This window comes from Thermobia domestica, chromosome 13 (genome assembly GCF_964235325.1).
Source record: "Thermobia domestica chromosome 13, izTheDome1.hap1.1, whole genome shotgun sequence".
NCBI classification, from domain to species: Eukaryota; Metazoa; Arthropoda; class Insecta; order Zygentoma; family Lepismatidae; genus Thermobia; species Thermobia domestica.
The window spans coordinates 5,422,744-5,436,107 of NC_137466.1; positions in this window are offsets into that span (position 1 = coordinate 5,422,744).

Below are 13,364 nucleotides of genomic sequence, written 5' to 3' on the forward strand. Positions count from 1 at the left end.
ATCGATGTCGGTGTCGGCGTACTTTACACACGTCGCCGACAATATCGGTGAAAGCCCCGACAATATCGTTGCCGGTGATGAGCGAAGTAAGCGACACACAAAAAATTTTCACCATATATGAAAACAAATTTAAAAAATAATAATTGGGAAAATTTTTAAAACAAGGACTACAAAAACTGTTCTGAAGAGGTGTGGAGGACGGTACAAAACTTAGAAAAAATAGTCCTATGCCTAAACATGTTTAGATTTAAGAGTGCCGTTTTAAATTGTTGCTGTAAACATATTATTCTCGTTTCAATGAGAATTGATGCTGCTGTAAATTGCAAACAATATTAGTTTTACTTTTTGTTGGAACACTGTTGCATATTGTATGTATATTATTTTGTTTTCCATGCAATTAACATTAATGTCATATTAGATTAAATGATAAGATTCAAATTAGTAATTCTGTTTTACATTGCTCCATACATACTGGCGCAAATCCCGGGGGATGAAGGAGCATGTCCCCTCCAATCTTGGAATGTGTTTTTTGGGAGAGAAATTTGATTGTGTGCGATCGCCAGAAAGGAAAATGAGATGAAATTCTTGTCCACTCTGAATAAGCCTCAAATCTGCCCGCCTCCCAATGTTGAAGACAACTCTGCTCCTCTGATCCTCTACTACAGAAATAGTTTGAACATTGCTATATATATAATATGGGAACGATCTTACCCCCCCCCCCAATGTTGAGATTTGCGCTGTTGCATACATACCTGCCGTTTCTCGTTTCTTTTTGTCCATAAACTCAAAATCCTGGGCAAGTTTTGCATAAACTTTTCGCCATGCGTTTTGCTTTTCAATTCTGTCCTTGAAAGAGTCTGTTATATTATCCCATATGCAAGGTCTACATTCCACAAGTTCAATAAGGGTTAAAATATCAAATGGAAAAATTCCTGCCATCTCTAAATATCTAAGCAAAACTAGAAAGATACGAATGCAATAATACACAACCTTTTCATTCAGTCACTGTAGATAAACTGCAGAACTCTATCAGAGGGTCGATCCCGGTACAAATGGGAGAGGGAAAACTTGGATACAAAGCTTTGGTATTTGTTTTTAATTGCCATTCCACAAATTATTTTTAAAAAGGGGGGATTTGGGATAGTTTTGGAAATGAGAGGAAAATTCTGCAACAAGTGAAGCATGAAGTCACATCCCTATTGTTGATATCACAATCAAGAAAATGCCAAATGAGTAACTTGTAATTGGAGCTTTGAAAAGAGTGTTTGATTGTGCTGGTTTCGTTTCAAAATAATAATAATAATTCTACTTTGACCTGTCAACAAATATTCTATTCAATCATTGCTTATTGAGTGGAACCGAGAAAAGTGATCTGCACACCATTCTGATGAAAATAAAAGAAAGTAGTAATAATGAGGGTTTTTCCATATGCTTATGTTCACAGTGTATCAAACTTTGAAAATTACGCTTAAGTTACTTTCCAGAATGTATTAAAATTTAAAACCATTAATAGATTAAAAAATATACCATCAAAGAGTGTGTGTGTGTGAGAGAGAGAGAGTGAAAGAACAAAAGTAAAAAAAGAGTGGAAAATAATCAAGAAATTGGTTATCTAAATTTCCTATATTCTATTTGGTAATAGCTAGTTAGAGGGAAACCAGTATTCTTCAGACTTCCCACATTTTATATTTATTTAATAAAGGGAATTACCTACTCCAAAATAGAGACTGTACAAAAATAGTAAGCTGTTCCGAAGTTGTTTATAGGACAAGATAATAATAATAACAATAATAACAATAATAATAATAATAATAATAATAATAATAATAATAATAATAATAATAATATACATTTGTAATAGAAAAAATGGAAACAACAAAATTCCAAAGACAAGAAGCGAAAGAAAAATACACAGCGTCTTGTCACTCACTCTCTTCATCTAACCCGCTGGCCGGCCGACATTATAGGTGGCGTGTGCATCCAATCATAAGAAAATAATGACCCCGACAAAATCGGTGTCGACAGTATCGGGGGCTTGGCCGACAGAATCTGCGTGTCGGAGGATCGGCCGATAATCTCGGTGGCGTGTGCAAGCTACGATTTGAATACATTGAAGTTGATTTCACCGCCCTCATTATCGGTGTTTCCACCGATATTATCGTTGCCGTGTGCAAACGCACTAACGGTCTCAAAACAAAAGATCAAACAAAACACATCAACCACTTTTCTTCATTGTTATGCATATTGTTATTATTATTATTATTATTATTATATTTCTTTTATTATTATTATTACCATTTTTATTAATAATAATAATATGCAAGATCAGTGGTAGCCCATGCCTTCAAACCAGTATACGCCACTGTTTGAAACTATGAACTCTACATTAATATCGGTCGTCTTTTGATCATTTTATGTTCGAAGGTGTGCAAGGGTGTCTTACCCCTTCCCTCAAAGCATGAAAAGCATACAATATTTTTGCGAACACAGCCAGGGGCAGAGAGGGAGTGACAAAAAACACACACAGCTCGCTGTGTAGCTGCAAGTGACCTATGGGTAATTATAGTTGCCCTCTTGTTACAAGGCGTTCAGTTAAGTAGTATGTATCAAGATCAGTTGCTGCAGTTGAACACGAAGTTAACTGTTAGGAAACACAAGCATAAAACTAGTCTCTTTTGTTTACCTTTTACGAATATTTTTTACCTTCATGCGTACAGGTCACATCTGGCGTAGATTTAAAAGGCATGTTGTGTCAAGTATATAATCCCCAAAAGATATGGGTACTCAAAAGGCAAAAATCTGTAGCTACTTTTGTTTTCCTTTTTCTATTAGCCAGTGTAAGCGTTGTTTCAACATCCTTCTTGTAGCTTGCTTAGCATTAACTTCCTCTTTTTAGTTGAGCTTTCGGCTATGAATACTAGGGATGGCCGTGTTTTTTCGAATACTTCTTCGAAAAATTAATTTTTCGAAAACGAAAAATTTTTCGAAAATACGAAAAAAATTTCGGGAATACGAAAAATTTTTCGAGAACCGAAAAACGATTTTTTTTAAAAAAAGGAAAAACGTTTTTTTTCGAAAAACGGAAAACGAAAACTACCGAGAAACGGAAAACGGATAATTTTTGTAAAGCAAACTGAATTTATTTCATTTGATAGTACTTCAAACTATAGTATACTATGCATACGTATAGGGAGTCTTATAGAACGGCTATGTTCATTTGTGTGCCTATCCATCCGTTCGTCTGTCAGCTGGTATCAGAGCAAGAGTGGTAAGAAATAGTGGGAAGCATAGGTTTGCAACACGAATAGATTCATCTAATGCATTTGACTTTTATTTAATCCAGAAGTGGTAGAGATCTATTGCTTTCTGCTACATTGTTGATCAACACAAAACACAAACGGTAACATATAGAAAGACGCGGCTTTCCAGAACCAATTCAGTTTCCGAAGAATATGTTCAATGTTCGCCCTTATTACATTTGCGGCTTAAGCTATGCATAAGTGTTGGAAGTCTTCAGAATGGCTTTGTCCGCCTGTCTGTCGAGAGGTGTCAGAGCAAAACAGTAACAAATATTGAGAAGTCGTTTCTTGCCCCTAAAATGAGAAGTCGATTTAGAGCCCCTAAAATAGGTTCGATCTCCTAAATTAACCCTCCATTTAAAACTGTAAATGGTTCAAATACCATTTTTGGTTTCAATTTGTATCGCTATGGAACGAAAAGAGTAATAGATAGCGAGAAGCGATTTATTGCAAACAATTTAGCGTCTTAAGACAACATACAACTATCCACAACTATCCACAACATTCAATCAAAACCAGAAATTGTTTATACTTACTATTATTTCCGGTTTCAATACTGAATTACGAGATATCGAGATGTAGGCTTTTGCAATCGATTCAACTACCTAGAAATAGCTCTATCTTTTCCATTAATCCTCTATTCTGATCGGAAGTTGTTTAAAATAATCATTTTCGGTTTAACATTGATCGATATAGAACAAAAATAGTAATAGATAGCCACAAGTGTGTGTGTGTGTTTTTTAAAACGAATCGATACAGCGTTTCAAGAATATATAAACTATATATCGCACCCCCACTAAAAGAGTGTTACATCTCGGAATTCAATGTTTTTAGAAAACGACGTTTGAAATTTCAAGAAGCTTAAGCTCTTTCTGCTGGCTACAAGTACAAGTAGCCGGTGATTGTATAGCTTGATGACTTCCTAATCATCAAAGATCATGCGCCAACAGAAAATATCTCAGTATAACAACTTCATTACTTTAAAAAAATGTAATAATCTTAGATGTAACACTATTCGAATAGGACTTTTCATATAATTGCAGATATAACATACAAAATATAATGAAATTTTCATGACATTTTCACATTTTTATGGCTCTCTTATCCACATCCGCTCCAATTCTCTCTCTCTAAACGTCTAATGTATGATTAGGGTGAAAGGTGGTGATGTGCAAGTAAGATATTAAAAAATAGAGTAGGTGAATTACAAAAATAAATAAATAAATAAACAAAAAAATAGAGTATAACTTTTGTTATAAGTATCTTCAAAAATATTTTTAAAAAATTCTTGTTGAAGTGAAAACCTAACATGAATCACACATTCATTTTATTAACAAATCTATGCAGCTTCTATTTATTTACAATAGTAGAATAATGAGGATTTTTTCTTAAAAATAATTCTTCAGTGTTATGAAGTTCAGTAAAAACACAATTCGGAATCACTGAACGTGTAAACTTAATAAAATATAACTATAACATTAAAGTGTGCGATAATTTTAAACAGATTTTAAAAATAATTCTTGAGTGTAATGCAGTTTAATAAAATGATACACAATTCGTTATCACTGAGGTGTAACCTTAATGGAACATAATCACAACATTAAAGAGTACAATAGTTTGAAACAGACTATTGTAAAATTTACAAATTCCAATTGTTAAGAATTGAGTTTATTTTGTATTCAAAGATGCATAAAAACGCTTATAAGCGTGTGGTATGGCGGAGCAGTTCACCAGAGACATAAGATCTTCCTTTTTTAGTGCAGGAATGCCCGGAGGTGTTTTGTATGCTGGTTTTATTTCCCATACGTTGAATCTCTCAATCACAGAATAGGAAGCTGGGGTCGCAGAAACAGTATGCTTTCGGGTGGTTCTTGCTTCATGAGTCGTACGTTTAGATTGGTCAACAAACACTTCTTCGAAATCAGATGCACCATAAGATGTTTTGTAGTAAAACTTCAATGGGTTATCCTTCTCAACTTTGAAAACTCTGATGTCATTGAAACTGAAGCATTCAAATTTACTATTCACGTTGAAATTATTGCCTACTTTATCAGCTAGATCCTTGAAATTCACAAAATCTTCATGAGCGTACTCAACAACATTGAAATATGGCTTATTTTTTGGCGTTCCTTATTATCTGGTAATGCTGGGAAGGAACACAACTCTGATGTCATTGAAACTGAAGCTTTCAAATTTACTATTCACGTTGAAATTATAGCCTACTTTATCAGCTAGATCCTTGAAATTCACAAAATCTTCATGAGCGTACTCAACAACATTGAAATATGGCTTATTTTTTTGGCGTTCCTTATTATCTGGTAATGCTGGGAAGGAACACAAATTGCACCAGCCTTACGTGATCTTTTAATTTCTTTTTCTATCGCAGAGTGGACAGCATCACCCTCGTTTTGCGTGTGACCTTTAACGAGATATTTATGTGTGATGCTATTTACATTGTCCAGTTTGTAAACAGCATACATGTACATCACAAATAAGTACTTATTTTTCTGTTGTCCTCCACAATTGTCTGAATAAAATATAAAGTCTACCTTATTTGGAGATTTTTCAGAAATATTTGTCATGTACTTGTATACACAAGTTGAAATCTCAATAGATCCCCTTTTCCCTTCTCCCTTGTGCCACACATTACAAACAGTTTCCTTACTCTTGACATCATAAATGGTGAAGTTGTATGTTTATAGTTTTGACTTATAATAAAAGAGTGATACGTCACCATTAGGTGTTGGCAGAGCTGCTTGCAAATCATAGCAACAGACGATGACTCCAGCTGATTCTACTCTCTTATCGGCTTCTTTCTCTGTTCTACAGAGATCTTTCTCTTTTAGATGAATGTCATATTTTAATGTAAGTTCTGCGTCAACACAATTAGCAGATTTGGCATTGGAATATTCTACACACAACTCGCACAAGTCTTTTTTGGGCACAAAAAAGCCTAGGTTAAATTCGAAATTGTTTTTTTTTTCAAACAGTGATTGTGTCCCGTACTGTTTTCCTTCTTTCTTACACTTTTTGACATAATCACGGTAAATACCTACAATAGTTTTTCCTCCATCGATATACTCTCTATTACTTTGTGATCTCAAGTAGTGACTCTCAATTCTAGGGATTGAGTTAATGTGTTTCCGCATATCATCTTTTATTTCGTCGGGTATTTTCCGATGGCGATCATGCTTCCCTCTTAAATCTTGCTCAATAACACCATCTTCTGATTTCTCCTTCATTACCGTGCTAAAACTCTGTGATTTTTATCTAGCGTGGACATAAAGAAATGTTTGCATACACATATTTTTTCTTCCCCTTTGAAGAAATAGTACGTCACATTTAAACATCTTTTAGTTGTTGTAGTTCTTGTTCCTTTGTTTACTTGTGTGGTACATCTTGCAATAAATTCTCTTTGACGGTTAATGTCTCCCATTTCCCAAAAATCTGAGAATATCTTTCTCCGATAATCTTCATCCATTTTGGTTGAACAAGCACACTTACAATTCTGACAAGTTTTTCTCAATGATCTGGCTGCGACTTCCTTATGTGTAGTGCTTGATACATATTTTTTTTACCAGCATTTCTAAGTTGTTTTACAACATTTTCTTTCCATAATGATGGATCTGCCTTTCGTTTTCTTCCTCGTTTCGTGGTATCGGATCAACCAGAGTTATCGTTGCTCTTTGACTCCGTCAACGCATTATCTATGGGAGATAGTAAGGCAGAAGTGTTTTTAATTTCTTGCGACCGCCGTTTTCTTGAAGGTGGATGCTTTCTATAGTTCTCATAATCTTCAGAAGATGAACTACTAAGATCTTCTGAAAGCACGTCTGGATCCTTATCTGGATCATCACTATCCAAAATATAATCACGCCACTGTTGTTGGTCTAGATGAGACCCTTTTTCGATAGAATGTGTTCCTCGAAGTTGCACGGAACTGTCACACTTAGGGAAAATCTTGTTTCACAAATTTCTAATAGTTCGATAATCAACCGATTGGAAAAAAGAGTCGTGTTCAAAAGGCATCGGTTTCCAACACTCTCCTTCTTCAAATCTTAAACCAGTACTTTCAGTTCTTTCAGTCTCTCTAGTTTTTCTTTACAATCATTACCAGAATCACTTTTATTCTTGTATGCACTGGATAGACCATTATAAATCATATCCACTAAACGTCGTCCGCGCTCCATTTTCTGAAAAGATATAAAAAATAACATCGTAAAATTCTAATATTGATTAGTATTATTTTACATTAAATTACCGATATCACGTAGCATACAAAATGAACCTGAAGCTCCAGGAAATGAATAGAAAAAGTTGAAAATGAAATGAACGCTGCACACGGGAACTGAGATTATTTTGTCTCAAATTGAAATTACAATTTTGCATTTTAATAATCAAAGTTGTATTTATTAAAGACAAATTATAATAATGGATCTGAAAAAAAATACATATGTTTGGCATTCTGATAATTTTTAATACCATTACGTCCGGTGGAGACAAAAGTGATTCGGATTCTACGAAAATGAAATAACACATTCACAGAGAAAACATAATAGAGCACTTATGGAGGCGTGATTTTGAAGCTAGAATTGGCAGACGTCAAGGCATGAACTAGATGTCAGCGTAATGTCACTCGTAACGTCATTATCTGCTTTAGTTCTTCATAGCAACTGCCACAGCAACTATGGCTGTTTCTATGGGCTTCAACATGCGCAATGCTTTATAAAAGGAAATACGAGGATTTAATTCTCCATAATATATATGGTTAAATTTCCCTACAACATTTGCGGTTGGAGGAATAAACAGCAGACAGCAACCCAATACCAGGAACAATCCCACTTCTGTAAGTTAGAAAATGCTGATGAAAACAGACAACAATGCTATTTCTGTTAAAAAAAGAGAGAGAAATAATTCTTCGTGAGCCTCAGAGAACTTTAGATACTCTTATACTATTCCGATATTTAATTGATTTTTAGAAGGGATATTTACGAAAAATATGTTGTCGGAAACAGCATACCTTGGAAAATCGAAAATAGTATTACGATAAATTTAAAGTGACATTATTCAAGATGTAATAATATTTCGTCGTGTTATAATGCTAAGTGGTGTAACTGTAAAGTAGGTACATTATTAGAAACATCAATATCCTTTTACATTAATATATTTACCTCCCATTTAGGTAAAAGATGACTGTTACATAATGTTAGATTACAACAAGAAGAGTGAGATGGGAAATAATAGAAGTCGAATATGGGTGTATCTATATAAATAACGTTGTTCTACAAAATGCAATCAATTGAACATTTAACAATATAAGAAGAATACAGTTGCATCTGCATATGTAACGGTCATCAGTTGAAGAGAATTCAAAAAGTAACTTACCTTCAGCCGAATACAGTTGCAACTGAGATGTAACTGTCCTCAGCGATGTTCACCCTTCGGAAGCTCGCTCACTACTGACGTATAGATGATGCAACACTACTAGACACTCGTAGCCTGTCATTTACCCAAAACCGATGACCGTTATTAACGCTCCCAAGCGGAAACCAGACGAGATATCATTATAATTTTTTTACAGGTGAAAGAGCGCACTTTTCTTTACTAGATTATAGGTTTATCTCAAAATCGCTATTTTCGGAGATGTAACACTCTTCTAGTGGGGGTGCGATATCATCTCAACGCACAATACTATCGAATTTGAAAGTGACTGAATTTACTAGTATATTCAATAGGGATGCAATACGGATTTTTATAAAGCAAAAGCTTGCAGAAATAGTGATGCGGTTTTTCGCGATCGACTAAGCGTTCTAAGAATAGGGTCTACCTTCTCCCTTGATCTCTATTCACACTAGAAGTGGTTCAAATTAACAATTACAAGTTTCAACATTAATCGCCACAGAACAAAATTTGTAATAGATAGCGACAAGTGGTTCACCTACAATCGATTCAGGTTCTCAAGAGGAAATACAATTACAATCCACAACACTCCACAAAGGCAGAAATGGTTGAAGGTTATTACTATTTTTGATTTTATAGGTAATACTAATTTCCATAGAGCAAAATCGGTCAGAGATATCGAGATGCATTTTTTAAAACTTAATCCAGCATTTCAAGAATAGATTCCACCTTCTTCGTTAACACTTTATTTGAACCGAAAGTATTCAAATTAACCATTTCCGGTGTTAACACTTGACGCGATAAAACAAAAATTGTAATAGATAGCAACAAGCAATTTTCTGGAATCAATTCAGGGTTTTAAGAGAACATATCGACATAACCTGCTTCACTCTGTTGTAAACGGAAATGCTTGAAATTTACTACTACTTTCGGTTCGAATACTTATATTCATAGAACAAAAACTATAAAAGATATCGAGAAGTTTTCTAAAATCGACTTAGCATCCTAAAAATAGATTCCGTCTCCTCCCTTAACCCTCTATTCAAGCCGGAAGTGGTTCAAATTAGCCATTCCTGCTTTCAATCTTTATAGCCATGGAACAAAAACGATAAGTGATAGCTAATAATGGCTTTCTGATACGGATTCAGCATCCGAGGAACAGATTCTATCTTTGATCTTATTAATCTATTCCAACCAAGAGTTTTAGTTGTGCTACTTGTTGTACTGAAGTTTGAATATTCAATTCGCATGGATTGTAAGTCTTAGTTTTTTTTTTTTTTAGTTTTACACTGTGAAACGAAACTGATTTTTTTCTCCAGAAAAACAGGAAGTAGGAAAAATGTATCACAATCAGGGGGGATCCAGGGGTCGATCGCTCCCCCAGAAGAGAACACTCTTATTTTATATATAAATAAAACCCATCCCAGAGTTGGAGCTCGTAAAAATAGCTCTAAGTAGCAGTATTATAACCCCCGCCAGAAGTCCGTCCTGGATCCGCACCTGCTCACAACTCCCGGTTTCAGTATTGATCACCATAGAGCAAGCGAGAAGCATGGATTCAGTAGCTTCGCAATAGACTATCTCCAAGTTTTATCCTGTGGTAGAAATTTACTACCACTTCTAATTTCAATAGTGATCGCCATAGAGCAAAACTAATAAGAGATAATGAGATATGTTTATATATATGAATTCAGGATTCGAAGATTGTCATATCGATCGCTATCTCTCTATATAAATCGGAAATAGTGAGCAACTACCATTTCCGATTTCATAGTAAAGAAAAGGCGATAACCGGAAGCAGTTTTTGATATGGATTCTGTGCCACAATGGTAGTTTCCATCTCTAAGTTTAATGCAACCGAAAGTGTTAAATACTTACTATATCTCTGGTTACAATCTTTCTTTCTCATAGAACGAGAGAAGTACTAGGAAGCGACAAACGTTTCTTTTCAATATATAATTTTATAATTCCAAGAAAAGATTTCAAGCCCTGGAACTGGTCTAGTGGCTAGCGCGTATTCCTTTGATGCACAGGGTCTCGAGTGGGAAAACATTGAACGTGTTATGGTGGTTCGGATTCCACTTTATAATGTAGGTCCACCTCTTGTATAGTCTTGCTCGATTCTGAAAAGGGACGCTGAACTTCAACAAACAACCAAATAAAAAATATTTCATCTTAGTAGTATTCTTCTACTGAAGTTAGTAGCAGTAAAAACTAATACGAAAACGAAGAACCACCTATTTAAAATTTGAATTCTCGTTTGATGAGATTATTATAGTCAGATACTTAGTTTTTTGTCCTACCGTATATAAAACATCTTTAGAACAAATAAACTATTCAATAGTATTTTTCTAGTATTAAATTGCCTATTTTTGAAAGAATCAAATTGTTTTTGATACTGAATTAATTAGTTATAGAAAATAAGCAAAATGAATGGGGGATCTTAGTGAGAAGTCTTTAGTATCAGTACATATAATCACTTCATGTTTCATATTTTGTTAAAATCAATTGTTAAAAGTGAATTTATTACAGAGTTGCCTGATACTATCACGATCAGTTTATACAGTATCCTTCTATTTGGTAATTTGTTAGTCTTTTTTTACATTATAAAATATAGTGTCGGGCTAATTGCTGTATCGCCGGAAAAATTTTAGGAAATTTACCGGATCAATTGGAGAATTTATTTAGGTTTATGAGGAAGAGTGATTGAAAGTCAGGTAAGGGGAATAGAAAAAGCTCATATAGTAATTGTATTTGCTGGTTGTTTTTGATGTTGTAAGCGGCACTGTATGTGGAGGCGGATGGACTATTTCGCGGAGAGGTACACTTGTTTTACTATACGGATCCATAGATTGTAAAATATATAGATAAATTTGAGCAAATCTTTAATTTACCCATTTCATGTCGAGAATATAAATCAACAAACCCCTGTGGGGCTTCTAACCCCTTCCTGCTACTATCATTACCCCTACTCCCACTACTATTACTACTACTACTGCTACTCCTACTCTTACTTATACTATGGATCCGTATAGTAAAACTGCGCACCTAATAACATAATCTAACGTAACTTATTGTAATCCAACAAAATATAACCGAATGCAATACATTTTGCTCCATTTTTTCGATTTTCAAATTGGTCCGGCGATTCAGCAGTAATGCCATATTGTCGATAACACATTAATAATCGCTATTAGTAATTAATTATTTTTTAATATTCTGTAAAATATAAATTTTACACTGTTTACCTTTGTGAATTACACAGGGCCGCATAGGTTCTGTTGTTTTTATAATTTTGGGTGTTTTATATGTATTTGAACATGCTGAAACCGAAACTGGCACTAGTTTTCTCATATCACGTAAGAATTTCTTACAATTCACGATTTATATAAGTTGATTGCGGTATGCATGTTTAAGCGTAATTCAACTGATTGACGCTAGATGTCACAAGTACATGGTGAAATTATCCAGGCGGTAATAAAAATGAATGTGTTTTAAATGTAAGGAAGTTTAATTTAATTAAATTAACTAAAATTTGCCTGCACGAATGTTTAAAATATTTCTATATCAAACCTTGTTATCTCTTTTCAAATAAATTTCATATTTAATTATCACAAATCTTAGATGTACTTCAATAGTATGAAATGTTAATATCTTAGGTTGTTCTCGAACTGGCCACCTGGAATCTCTAACCAGGTAAAAAAATAGGGTATCCGTAGCTGGCGGAGAAAAATAACCAAGTCACTTAGGTATTTATCCCCATTGGTTTATTTTAGTCGCGATCTTCGTATATACGGTTGGATTACTTACCTCTTTGAGGCTGAGGAAACAACCGTCGAATTATATTTAATACCTCCACGGAGGTTAACACATCAAATTGATTATTTCTGTTGACGACCTAGCTATTCCTCTTGGCTAAACGATTAATTAAGTTACTCTCCTCTTCGGAGGGTAGCTTATAATTTTGACATCAGCTTCATTCATCATCCGAGCTCCTATGATGGCTACGTCCAAGCCAGTCATCTCGAAAAAGAAGACCAAAATTCCAACGAAGATAGTCAGCCGATCTCAATACCGGCCTGAGGACTTCCTTATCCCGCTGGGGCGGCCCACCACCTCTGGCGCTACTGCCAAGTCACGATCATCCTCGACTAACCGGTCAACGACTGACGTTCCATCCCTTGCTCCACCGCAGGACGACAATGCCATGGACTTTACCCTGGTTACTACACCCAAGCGACGTCGCTCGTCCTTGGAGTCTACATTGACCCAACAATATTCATCAGACTTCCCTGTTTTACCGATGAGCAACCGATTTGAGCCTCTCTCTACTCTCACAGCTGACGAGTCTCCTGTGATAGAGCCACGGCCCAAAAGCACCAAAGAGATTAAACCACCACCTATTTACATTTACGGCATCAAAAACACATACAACTTCATCAAAAGCCTTTCCAAGACCCTCAGAGAATCGCCTCAGGTTCGGCATAACAAAGAACGCATCGTGATTCAGGTATCTTCTAGGGACGACTTCACAACTATAAAAAACTACTGCGAACAGACGAAAACTGAATACGCTACTGGCATCGCCAAAAGTGACAGACCCCTAAAGGTTGTCGTTCGCAAATTGCCCATTGATACAGACGTCGCCGACCTTCAGTCTGAACT